This window comes from Eumetopias jubatus, unplaced genomic scaffold (assembly GCF_037043125.1).
Source record: "Eumetopias jubatus isolate StellerSeaLion01/CBP00866 unplaced genomic scaffold, mEumJub1_p1.0 scaffold_4, whole genome shotgun sequence".
Lineage (NCBI taxonomy): Eukaryota > Metazoa > Chordata > Mammalia > Carnivora > Otariidae > Eumetopias > Eumetopias jubatus.
Window position 1 is genome coordinate 3793717 of NW_028274810.1, and position 11747 is coordinate 3805463.

General features: G+C 48.1%; 1 non-coding gene across 1 annotated transcript; it reads left to right on the top strand.

Moving 5' to 3' along the window:
* The first annotated feature begins 7578 nt into the window (after positions 1-7578).
* On the top strand, positions 7579-7651 carry TRNAV-CAC (transfer RNA valine (anticodon CAC)). The gene has a single exon. It is a non-coding gene; the product is annotated as a tRNA-Val (tRNA).
* Positions 7652-11747: the final 4096 nt, after the last annotated feature.

An 11747-nucleotide genomic window follows, 5' to 3' on the forward strand; every position in this document is an offset into this window, starting at 1 on the left:
TCTGTGAAAGCAAAGGCCAAGAAAAATTAACATATATTGATAGAAGTGTGGGGCAGTGTGGTGTGGGGGTTTGGGATGGAGATGCCTCTGTGAGCTCTTGGGTGGGAAAAGTCATGAGGAAGATGTCTGTGCTCTGTTAAAGTTCTGTACTTTAGTTGGTACTACCTCGGTGCTTGTTCAGGTTGGCTTACGTTGGTAAAGGTTTTTTAGTGGTACACGTTTTGTACTTTATATTTAGTAGGCCTTGGTTTGAAAACGTTTGAAGCCACTTGGCTGTGCGAAAGTGAAGTTGATTCTTCTTCTGGTTTGGCCAAAGCAAGTAGGCAAAGTAAGTTGAAACTATTTGTTGTGATATTTTTTGTTCTCCTCGGATGTTTGGCTTTCCTCCGCTATCTGCTATCTAATTACTTCTGTATTGCTCACAGCCAATACCTTAAGCTGACATCCAACTGCTAAAGGTGTGTCAAGCAGAGAACAAAATCTGCTCTTTTCAGAATAATTATGACTCAACAGGGGTGGTGGTGAAGTTGAGAAATCCTGATGGAGAAAGTAGTTCAGTTAGGCTTCATTAAGAGATGCCAAGGGAAGGACCCTGGCAGGTATTGCAGAAAGTGGGGGGGGCGGGGGCAGGGAGTCACCACATTCATCCCACAACTATACTTTCAAGAACTTTTGGGAGCATTCACAAATAGCCAAAAATATTGACCTGATGAGTTAGGCAGCTTCACCAAATGAACTGTCTAGACTAGCTGTTTGCCGGCTTCCAGCTCATCTGTTTGCCAAGGAAAGGAAAACAAAAACAAAATATTCTCAAGCCTTCTGTGGGTTTTTTTTTCTTTCCCCTCTCTTTTCTGTCTCTTTTATACATCCTGTTTTTCTCTTTGTTTAGTGACAACATCCTTATGTCTTCACATTTCTATAAGTCGACTTGAGTGAGATAACTCATTCAAAATCTCTTTCCTACTAATAATGAAATATAATTTTCATATTAACCTCTGTATACACATCATAGCTAGCTTTGAAATACGTTCAGCGTTGGAGACGCTTCTCTGGAAAATGTACCCCTTGGAACATCCGAAGACAGGTCCTTTTTAGTCTTTAAATAAGGCCAATCCCCAGTTACCCTATGGTCAGCACACCCATTGTCATTTTCTCTGTGTCACTCTCCTTTGTGTCCCACCCTCAGCTTCCGGTGGACCTCGGAGACCTGTTGTGCTTTCGCTCTGTCTAGGATGCTCTTTCACTCTCTGGGACAGACTTGGGGAATGAAGGGTATTGGTATCCAGAGTCAAAGCCCCTGAGGTGCCAGAGCTTTGCTGGGCTTGGCCCTCTGGCTCCCATGGAAGGTCAAAACCTCGCCATCACCATTTAAGTCCTACCTCAGAACTGTGTCTTTACTCTTTAATGACCAGTAAAGCCATTGCTTCTCTGACTTCCGTTCTTGTTCCGCAGTCTTGTCTGTGCTGTCGAGAAATTCGCTTTGCAAAATTCAGTAAAAACGCTGCTCTTGGGAATCAGATGCAGTGTCCTGGGGATGGGACAAAAATTCTACCAGAGCCCCACAATGGCTGATATGACTCTCTTACTGCTGCATCACCTAATCCCCACAGAGATTGCATGGCTCTGTGTGACCTCCTGCAACCAGAGCCTGGAGTCATGCTCTTGTCCCAGGAACTTGCCAAAACAAGGAAACTTCTGCAGTGTACAACACTGGCTGTACAACAGTGCTTCCGCAACATCGGTCAAACCTGTGGGGAACGGCGTGAAGCCACCACCTGGGTAGAGCCCCATGACCATCCAAGGGACCGAGACCCCACCTGTGAGAGAGCAGGGCTGGCTGAGGCTCCCATTTGTTCCTTTGCTTGGGGAAGGTGTGTGGATCTGATGAGGAAGCAGAGGCAGCAGGGGAGATGGCCCCTGGAGTTGAACTGACATTCAGCTGTATCTAGGCAGCTGAAGAAAGCCGTTCAGAATTGTTGGGGGTGCCTGGGTGGCACAGTGGGTTAAGCATCAGACTCTTGGTTTAGGCTCAGGTCCTAATCTCGGGGTCGTGAACTGTTGGGCTCTGCACTCAGCACTGAGTGGGCTTAAGACTCTCCTTCCCTCTCTCTCACCCCCCACCCCACATTTGCTCCTGCGTGTGCACTCTCTCTCTCTCAAATAAATCTTTAAAAAAGAATTGATATTAAAAGTGAGGTGTCATTAATCTGTTTACTGCTACAGAGAAATAAAGCAGATGATTTTATGGTATGATGCTTATTCTCTAACCTGGGCCGTCCTATACTGTAGCCACTGGCCACGTGTAGCTATTTAAACTTAATTATGAAGTACAAGAAACAAATGTGAAAATTCAGTGTCTCGGCACTAGCCACATTTCAAGCACTCAATTGCCATGGGAGTCCAGTGGCCTCCGCATTTGAAACTGCACATCTGGCTCATTCATCTGGCACGTCAGTTACACATTAAGATTTGTTTATTTCAAGGTCCTGACTTCTCCTTCAGCATTAGATGCATTTTAGTCCCTCTAGGACATCCCGAGGACCGGCAGCTCCTGTGTCTGTGTGATCTCTCCACCTTCCCTGAGCTATAATGGAGAGGAGGACTTTCCTGTTTTCCCTGGGCTGGTAAAGAACCATTCCGTGCCCTGGCTACTGCAGGGCAGTGGTAAACCAGGCATGGCCAGGGTCTTGCATTGATCAGTGCAGCCCCGGCGTCGCCCTAGGTTACTCTAAAGGCTGCCCCTGCCCATACCTCAAGGGAACGCTTGTGGAGGCTCCTGGGCTCGCTTATTACTTCTGTTACTAACTATAACAACACGATTTTTTCCTTTTATGGGATTTTAGAGTTACATCCTGTTTGTGGCAGTTCCTACTGGTATTTCAGTTGTGATGCTGATACACAGTTAACTTTAAAAATAAACTGACTATGTAAAAGATGTAAATCAAAGTATGGAAAATATTAGCTAATCGATGATAAAGGTACATGGATGGGGCCAAATATGGAAGTGCTATGTTCACTAATGAACTTTGAAAAGCACGATTCTGTCTCATTTTTATGGGCTAGCCTCCCTTTCCCTTGTCACTCCAGGGGCACTCCCATTTGCCCTAAGTCAGGTAGGCAAGAATGCTCAGCGGTCTGTCTCCCTGCACTTTGAACACAAAAGGCACAACCTTTTTTTCTTTTTTTTCTTTTCTTTTTTTTTTTTTTTGTTTTTTGGCGAACCTCTCTAGGGAACTTCCTTGTTCAGACCATTAAGAAGAATCAAGATCTCATAAACACTTCTGATGATGAGATTACCTCATCCCTGGGGCCTCGGAGTCTGTTTCTGGGGAAGACTAAATCGTTCTGTGTGCTCTTTCTTCTTTATTTCATCAATTAGTCCTCAGTGTTTGTAGGCTTTACTTTGAATTTACTCTCTCTCTCTCTCTCTCTCTCTTTTTTTCCCCCAAATCAGGGAGGTTGAGCAAGAAGCGGGGGAGGCACATTTCGGTGAAGTCTTCTCAGTGAGCACTGGCATGACGGCCAGGCACAGGGGCTCTGGAGGGAGACGGCCTGGCTCTGAGTGCTGGCGCCCACCATCACCGGGCTCGGGCCCAGGGAAAGTCAGCTCAGCCTTTCAGTGCCCGAGTGTTCTCGTCTGCAACAAGGGTGGTCAGGACCTACACGCTCTCAGGGTTGTTACGTGCACTAGATACGCTACACACGGTACAGTACCGAGGAACTGTGTGCGGGTCACACAGTGAAGCTCTGAGAAAGCTGCTAGTAGTATGATACTTAAGACTTTGGTTTCCACTTCTGACTGTACCACTGCTGACCTTCGACATTCCTCAGAATAAAGGAGTGTTAAATGGTTTGGTTGGCCTCTTCTCCGCCATATTAGTGACCAGCACCTGGAAAACTGATTACTTGGTATTTTGATAGTGAGTTAACTGAGTGGAGATAGCGCAGCAGGGAACTGGTTCCAGCTTCATCAGATCCTTGCACCTTGGACAGGCATGATGATTGTTCAGCTCATGGTGGACAGTCTTTTGCACATGCTTCTAGCAAGAGCTTTTACTATCCAGTGAGACTTATCCCAAGTATTCTAAGAAACCTTCAAGGATGCACCAGTGATCCCTTTAAGGAAAAAAAAAGGAGTAAGTATAATTTATCTGGAAGTCGTAGATTTCATCTTTCAGTGATGATGGAGTATTTGTAGCAAACCAGCATCCACGCCAAAAAGAAAGAAAGTCTGAACTGAAGGAATTCTGTCTGAAGTCTTTGGAGAACGGTCAGTTCAGTTCCAGAGAAGAGAGAGAAGAGAAGACGGAAGAGAAACTCAATGGAATAAAACTAATTTTCTAGCTTTTCCCCCTCAGGGCATTTGCCAGTTCTTGGCAGGAACAAGAGATTGAGAAACTGGAGAGAGGGCAGCTACTAAGAGCCAGAGAAAACAGCCACACATTAAGGAATTTCATAGATCTGGACAGAGAAAGAGGAGAAGGAGGTAGGACATGTGGAGCTGTCCAAAGGTTCAGACTTGAGGAGCCAAGATCCCGGAGTGGGTTGAGTGAGCTGGATGCTCCGGACAGAACTTCCCCACGATACATTTGCAAATTAAGCAGTGTGCACGTAAGAGGCTATGAAGGCAAGCAGAGTGTAGCTAAAAGAGAGTGGGATTTTCAGCACTACCATGGGGCTAAGGAGATACAAACCAAAGTTCAGGGTTTAGCGAAGAGGAGGGGCCTGAGGAAACATGCCAAGGTCTCAGGTGGGAGCCCTAGCCGTCTACAGCACAGCAGCCTGAGCAAACTGGCTGAGGACTGAGGCTTCCCATGAGGGCAAACAAGCTGCAAATCAGCATAGTCAAGGATTGGAGGTGATCCGTTCCTCTGCTGCCTGCTGGGGGAGAGGGTGAATAATCTTCAGAGAAAGACAACATCGTCCAAACAGGCTATCGTTCTTCACGCAACAGGTTCACCATTCAATCACAGTATTCTAGGATTGTAAGGGAAGAGAAGCACGAGGGGGAAAAAGCAAACCATGGAAATTAACTCATGGGTGATGGAGATACTGAGTTATCAGATAGGAACTTAAAGTGGTAGGTCTCAGGGGCACCTGGCCGGCTCAGATGGTAGAGCATGTGACTCTTGATCTTGGGCTTGTGAGTTCAAGCCCCACATTGGGTGTAGAGGTTACTTAAATTATTTAAAAGTTACTTCCAATTACTTTAAAAAGATAAAGTGGTATGATTCGGCTGTCCAGAAAGTAGGTGACAAGATAAAAATTGTCATCCGAGAAATAGAATCAATTTTGAAAATCGGATGAAAATAATAGAAATAAAAGATGTAATAGCTGACATTTTAAAAAGTCAATAGTTGGGTGTCATAGCAGTTTGGAAGAGAGATTATTAACCTGGAAATATGTAAGTAGAAAGAAACTCTCCAGACTTAAGCGTAGAGAGCTAAAAGCAAGAGAAATTGAGAAAAAGAGTGTTACAAAGATATGGGCCGTGTCCTGAAGGCCTAACATAGGTATAATTAAAGTCTCAGAGGTTGGAGGAGCCAGAAAGTGGGGCAGAATAGGTTAATAGGATAGGTTAAACATGCGACTAAGTCAAATAAATCTCACTATACAAACAATAATAATAATAATGTTTATGAATTCAAAATGTACGTTGAAAGAAAATTAATGCCAAACACTCAAAAATGAGGTGAGTAAATGGAACTGAGATGTTCCAGAGTCCTAGCATTGTCTGGGAAATGTAAGAGGTTCTAATGTATCAGTCTTTTGCATAGATTTTAGAGGATACATGAAAGTAACTTATTCGTGTACACAGGAAACAAATATTGAACTAAATATTTAGTATTTATTGAATTAATATTAACTAGAACTAAAATAAGTCAGCCTTTTGGGAATTCTCAGTTTTTAAAACATAATTAACTTTATTTATCGATGCTGTATATATCTGTTATGTCCATCTGGTCTAATCTGTCATTCAAAGACACTGTTAATTAACTTTATGTTTGATGTTAAGGTTGTAAAAATAGAAAGTAGACAGTGACATGTGATAAAGGTCTAAACCCTTGTGACTATCAGGCAGAGCAATGTATTTCCATCGACCCAGGAAGTTTCTTGGCAAAATATTTCAAAGAGGACACCACTCTTCTCCGCGGATCCTTCCTGGGAATGGGATCACACAGGAGCATCAGATAGGCACGTTTAAATGCATATGTTTTAGATGTTCAAAAATGGCTTTATGGTGGTCATCTTTTGCTGAACACACTGTTGGAGGGGGTTGTCCGCGTTATTGCCTTATCCATAGTTTGGATGTTTTTACTGCGCAGTACTAATCCATTCTAAAAGTATACAAGGGTTTGGGTATGGACAATGTGTTGATGGACATGTGGGTTTTATCCAGCTTTGCCTAGTATACATGACATCGCACCAACCTTTGTGTAGAAGCCTCTTTGGGATGTAGGCATTCGTTGTTCTCAGGAAGTAAATAGCAATATTACTAGGAACAGGGTAGGTATATTTTTTACGTTTGCGAGAAACTGCCAAATATCAGGAAAGTAGTTGTGCTTTAAGCACACTGCAGTCAGTATCACACAGTAACCTCATACACATTCGCATGGGGGAGGGAGAGAGAAAACAACTTTAAAAATCTGTTTTCCTAGGCTTTTCGTCCTCACTTTGTTCCAAATATTAAAGCCTCTGTGAATGTGGCTGGGGTCACACCAAGTGTCCCCAGCAGCCTATTCGGGTCTGGCTGCGGAGCCACACAGAGGCTCCAAGGCAGCCCACCCAGGAATCACTGATAAACGCCAGGTAGGGATAGACCTTCCCTCCCCAGTCATGGCTCTGTCACTCTTGGGGTCTGTGCCACTAAGAACGCTTTCTTGCGCTTCCTTTTCATCCCGCCGTTCCATGGCCTGGATTTCACTGGACACTGTTCGATGGGCATGGCCACAGGCCTCTTGTCAGTGGCTTGAAAGCAGCCCAAGGCAGGAACCGGGGGGACCGCTTTTGCCCGGAGGATACCAAAGAGACACCCTTCTGCCGAGAGGACCGCGGAGAAGCGCAGAGCGCAAGGGCCGGCGAAGGACGAGCGCGCGGGTGAGGCGCCGCGGGGCGGGCGGGAGGCCGGGGAGGGCGCGTCCTCCGGGTCCTGGGAGGATTCCCGGCGCCGAGCCGCGGCCACGAGCCGAGAGCACCGACCGCCCCCGCGGTGAAAGCGGCCGCCGACAGCCCAGGAGGGCGGGTGACCCCCACGGCCGGGCGGCGGGGGCGCCTGGGGCCTCAGACGCCCCTGACCGGCCCCCTCCGGGAGCTGGGGAGTCGGCGGGGCCCCCTCGGCAGCGGGGCCGTCGTTCCGGATCTGGAAACCCTGCGCTCGGTGCGGATCCCGGAGCCAGACTGCCGAGGGCCCCCCGGGGCTTCGCCTCCTGGGGGGAGACGCGGGAGCCTAAGCCGGCGCCGCGGTCCCTTTCCCTGCGGCGCCGCGGGGGCTCCCAGGGGCCTTCCGCGCTTAGAAAGACGTCGGTGGCACGACCGAAGGTGTTCAGGGCTCGGGCCCGCGAAGCAGCCACCCGTCCCGTTTCCGTAGTGTAGTGGTTATCACGTTCGCCTCACACGCGAAAGGTCCCCGGTTCGAAACCGGGCGGAAACAGCTCCCTTTTGCCCCCCAGTTCTCTTGTTGTTCTGAAGACAGAAGGGAGGACCGTCTGAGGCAAGGCGGCCGCGGCGGGCGCAGCCCCATTTTCCATTCAGAAAAGCAAACACAAAGCAAGGCTGCAGTTCCCTTGCTTCCTGAAAGCCTACTCGGCACCTCACAGCCTGGCCTCGCTCGTCCGCCGCGAGTCTCAGCCGAGAGCAGCCCACAGCCAGTTCGTCAGGCCCAGAAGGGCTCCCGGGACCAGGCCCACTTCCGGGTTCCGCTACCCCCCCCCCCAGGAGCCCCCCTAAGCTGCTCCCCTGGCGCCTCAATCCGCTCTCCGGGCGGACGGGCCCCGTGGCTCTGAACACCAACCAAGTCTCCCCTGTGGGGCACACGTGGCCTTCCCGACCCCAGCACGCCGGCGCAACGGGTGCATTTGCCCCACAGAGCAAAGGAAAACCAACTGCGCCTGGGACTCCTAGAGGAAGAGTTTCAGGCGCCTCCGAATGAGCCCGCAGGTGCCAGCATCAGGAGAGCCCCTGAGCTAGCTGGCAGGTCCCAAAGTAGAGGGACTCTGCTCCCCACCCGCTGCGAGCCAAGTCCGCCACGCACTCACCGGGAAACCGAGGCTCGGACAGAGAGCACGGCCTCCGCTCTGCCACACACAGGGCTCGAGCTAGACTCGAACGTAGCACAGGCCAGTTACCTTGCGGTCAGACCTCAGAGCCCAAAGCGCCTCCGAGGCTGGGAGAGGTGATGAGCAGCGGGGCAAGGGCTGGGAGCCTTGGGCCGCTGGGAGTCGCCCCCACTTTTGCTCCCTCCGTCTGGGAAATCTAACCTTTACTTGCAGGGTTTTCATCTGCAAGGGCCAAAGCAGGGATCCTGTGTGGATTCCTGGTGATCTGTGCCATCGGATTCGGATTTTCACCGCCCCGGCTCAGGTTCCATTCCCAATCAGGGAGACCTTTGGGCACTGTCTCCTCACTTAGGATTTTCCTTTTCATCCCGGTAAGTGCGGTGTACACCAACGGGCATGTGCAGAAGTGCCTCTACACTGAGGCCCTAAATACCAGAGGTCCAGACTCAGGGTCCTTTGATCTCCTGGCTGGGAGAGGAGAGCTGGGATGAGCAGCCAGGGCAGCGGCTCACCTCCATTCACCTCACAGACCTAACGTCTCACTTCAAGGGTTTTCGTCTAAAGAGAACCTGGGACTTGACTTTATCACTCCTTTCAAACAGACAAACAAACAAACACGCCTTGAAACATACAAAACAAGTTGCAGGAGTGGTGACGTCCTGTATCCCTCAGCTAAGTGCCCCAGTTAGCATTTGCCCCCATTTCCTTTCTCTCTCTCCATAGATATGTTTGAAAGTACCCTGCAGACATCTCAAGAGAACTGGCTGGGCCACTGTTGCTCCTTTCCTTGGGCAATGTCCCTCAAAACCAGCCTCTGCAGGACCTTTCCTCCAAGGCCAGGGGAGGACATTGTCCTCTGGAGGAGGCCCCTCTCGTCCCTTCAGGAACCAGACACCTGTTGCCTTCAGGCTGCTAGAGAAGTTTCGGGCAGGCCGAGTGTTACTTGCCTCTCCCAGATGGTGCAGGCCAGCCGTGTCCTGTGCTTGTAGGAACACGATGAGGTTGTCATGCCTCCAGCACCACCTGCCCTCTGGACTCCTTCTGGTGGCTTTGGTGGGCAGTGGGTCCAGGGCCAGCCTGAGCTCTAGAACCCCCCAGCCCAGGAGACACCCTTCAGGGAGGTGCAGGTGCAGCACCCCTTAGCTCCTGCCCTCCTGACTCTCTGTGCCCTGCAGGGATCTTAAAGGGTCCTGGCCCAGCAAAAGGTGAAGAATCCTTTCTGGTGGTGGGAGGATGAAGGGAGCAGGTGGAAAATTCTTCAAAGGGAAGGGGGAAGTTTTCAAGAGCTTTCCAGAGTTGTCTGTGTTGATGCTGTCAGGTAGGTGGCTGTCCTGTGATGATGGTGCTTAGTCTTGCCTTGTCCTGGCGTTGAGCTGGTCCTGGCTCCAGTCTGAGTCCAAGCAGACACAGGCAATTTCAAGTTTGTATTCAGTTGTGCCTCTCCCCAAAGTGAGGAAGTGCCTGACCTCCTATTTCCAGGACCCCAGTGGGGGTCCAAAGGTGCTATTGATGCCATTGATGGGGTTTTCTCCCTTCCTTCTTTTCTTTTTTTCCTTTTCCTTCCTCCCTCCCTCCCTTCCTCCCTCCCCCCTCCCTCCCTCCCTTCCTCCCTCCCTTCCTCCCTCCTTCCCTTCCTTCCTTCCTTCCCCTCTTTCTTTATCCCCCCCCTCTTTTTTTCTTTCTTACTTTCTTTTCATGTTTTTTTAAGTAATCACTACACCCAAGGTGTGTCAGCTGGTACTCACAATCCAGAGATCAAGAGATGCGTGCTCTACCAACTAAGGCAGCCAGGCACCCATCCAACTTCCTTTCTTGCTGAATCTGTAACTCAGGGAAAAGAACAAAAACGGTTTAGCTGTAGATAGGTTAGTGGTCTCGGTGCCAGGTCCAAGAAAAAAAAAATCAAGTGAAGTCTCGAGTACTTTTAAAACACTTTAGAGGATCTAAATAATTGATATATAATGGCATAGAAGATGTTTATATCATGTCGTATTTCTAAAGAGGACTCCTTGTGTGCATCAGACTGGTTTAATAATTTTGATCTAAAAACTGCTTTATGTTGTCTTCTCGATTTTCTAATACTGTAGAAAATATTGGTAAGATAGTATTCCAGTTTATACAAGTCTTGGGTTTATTTTCTCTTCAAAATCCCAGTGACCCTTAGCTGCCTAAATCTCCTATACTGGTTTTACTGGTCCAACAAACACACTTTAATCCAATACTATTTAAGAGTTTATACAATACGAAATTATGTGTTTCGGTAGGATAAATACATCATATGATACTTTTAATGGAGATTAAGTCTTATAATTCTGGAAATCATAGTGACTCAATTACTCTTACAATTCTGGGGGGGTAAACCTTTTTAGGTATCATATATGATCCCAGCATGCACTTCTCCATTATGTGTCAGGTGCATTTGCAATTTTAAGATCGATTGTGATCTTTAAGTTCTCCCAATGATACTAAATTGAGTTAATTAATGTAGCATCTTAGCCTAGAGCATTTCTAATGAGGAGAGAAGTCACAAAACACCTTTAATATAGAGCTGCTGCACATTTTTAGACATTAGATAGAGTGGCTGATGGAACAGGTTAAGAGGAGTGAACCTTTAGGAGATATCGGTGAGTGTAAAAAACACATGCGATGTCTGCTCCAGCAAGTAAAGGGCTATCAGTGAATGGTAGGGCAACTTTAAAAGATGTGAGCGATTCGGGGGAGGAAAAAAAAAAAAAAAAGATATGAGTGGATTATTGGAGTCCCTGAAAAGACTGGAGGGAAAGAAGCAATTTTTGAGGAAACGACAGAAGAATTTCCAATCATAAAAATCATAAACCCACCCATCCAAGGAGCCAAATGAACACAACGAATGAGTACAAGACACACGAAGAAAACCGTTTCTAGTCACATCCTAATGATATTGCTCAAATCCATGGGAAAAGAAAACCAAATCTGCAAAGCGGCCAGAGGAGAAAGGCGTGGTACCTACAGTTTTCTGCTGGATGGAAGGATTGTGAGAGGGCACTGGAGCAACCTCAAAGTCAAGGAGGATGTCCCCTCCAAAAGAGGCTTTCAAAAATGAAGGTGAGTGACACTGACAGACAGAGGAATGTTGAAAGACCACGTCACCAGCTAGAGCAATTGCTCTTCCAGGACGCTACTCTGTAGAAATATTAGTCAAGTACGCGAACGGTGACGACAGCAGTATTGGTAACCATAAAACCCTAGACTCAACCTAATGTACAGAGTATAAGGAAAGGGTTGAAAAAATACTGGCACAAAAGCAGGGTGGCAGAAACTGCACTGTTAAAAGGCATTCGGAGGGTTGTACTCTTGCGAGGACTTCGGGATTCCCGGCGACCTGCTTTCCTCCAGAGCTCTCCCTCGTGGCCTTCCGATCTTGGCTTCGGTCCTCCTGTTGTGCCCGTGCCCAACGACACTGTCTTGTCCCTTCTAAAAGAAGAACCACCG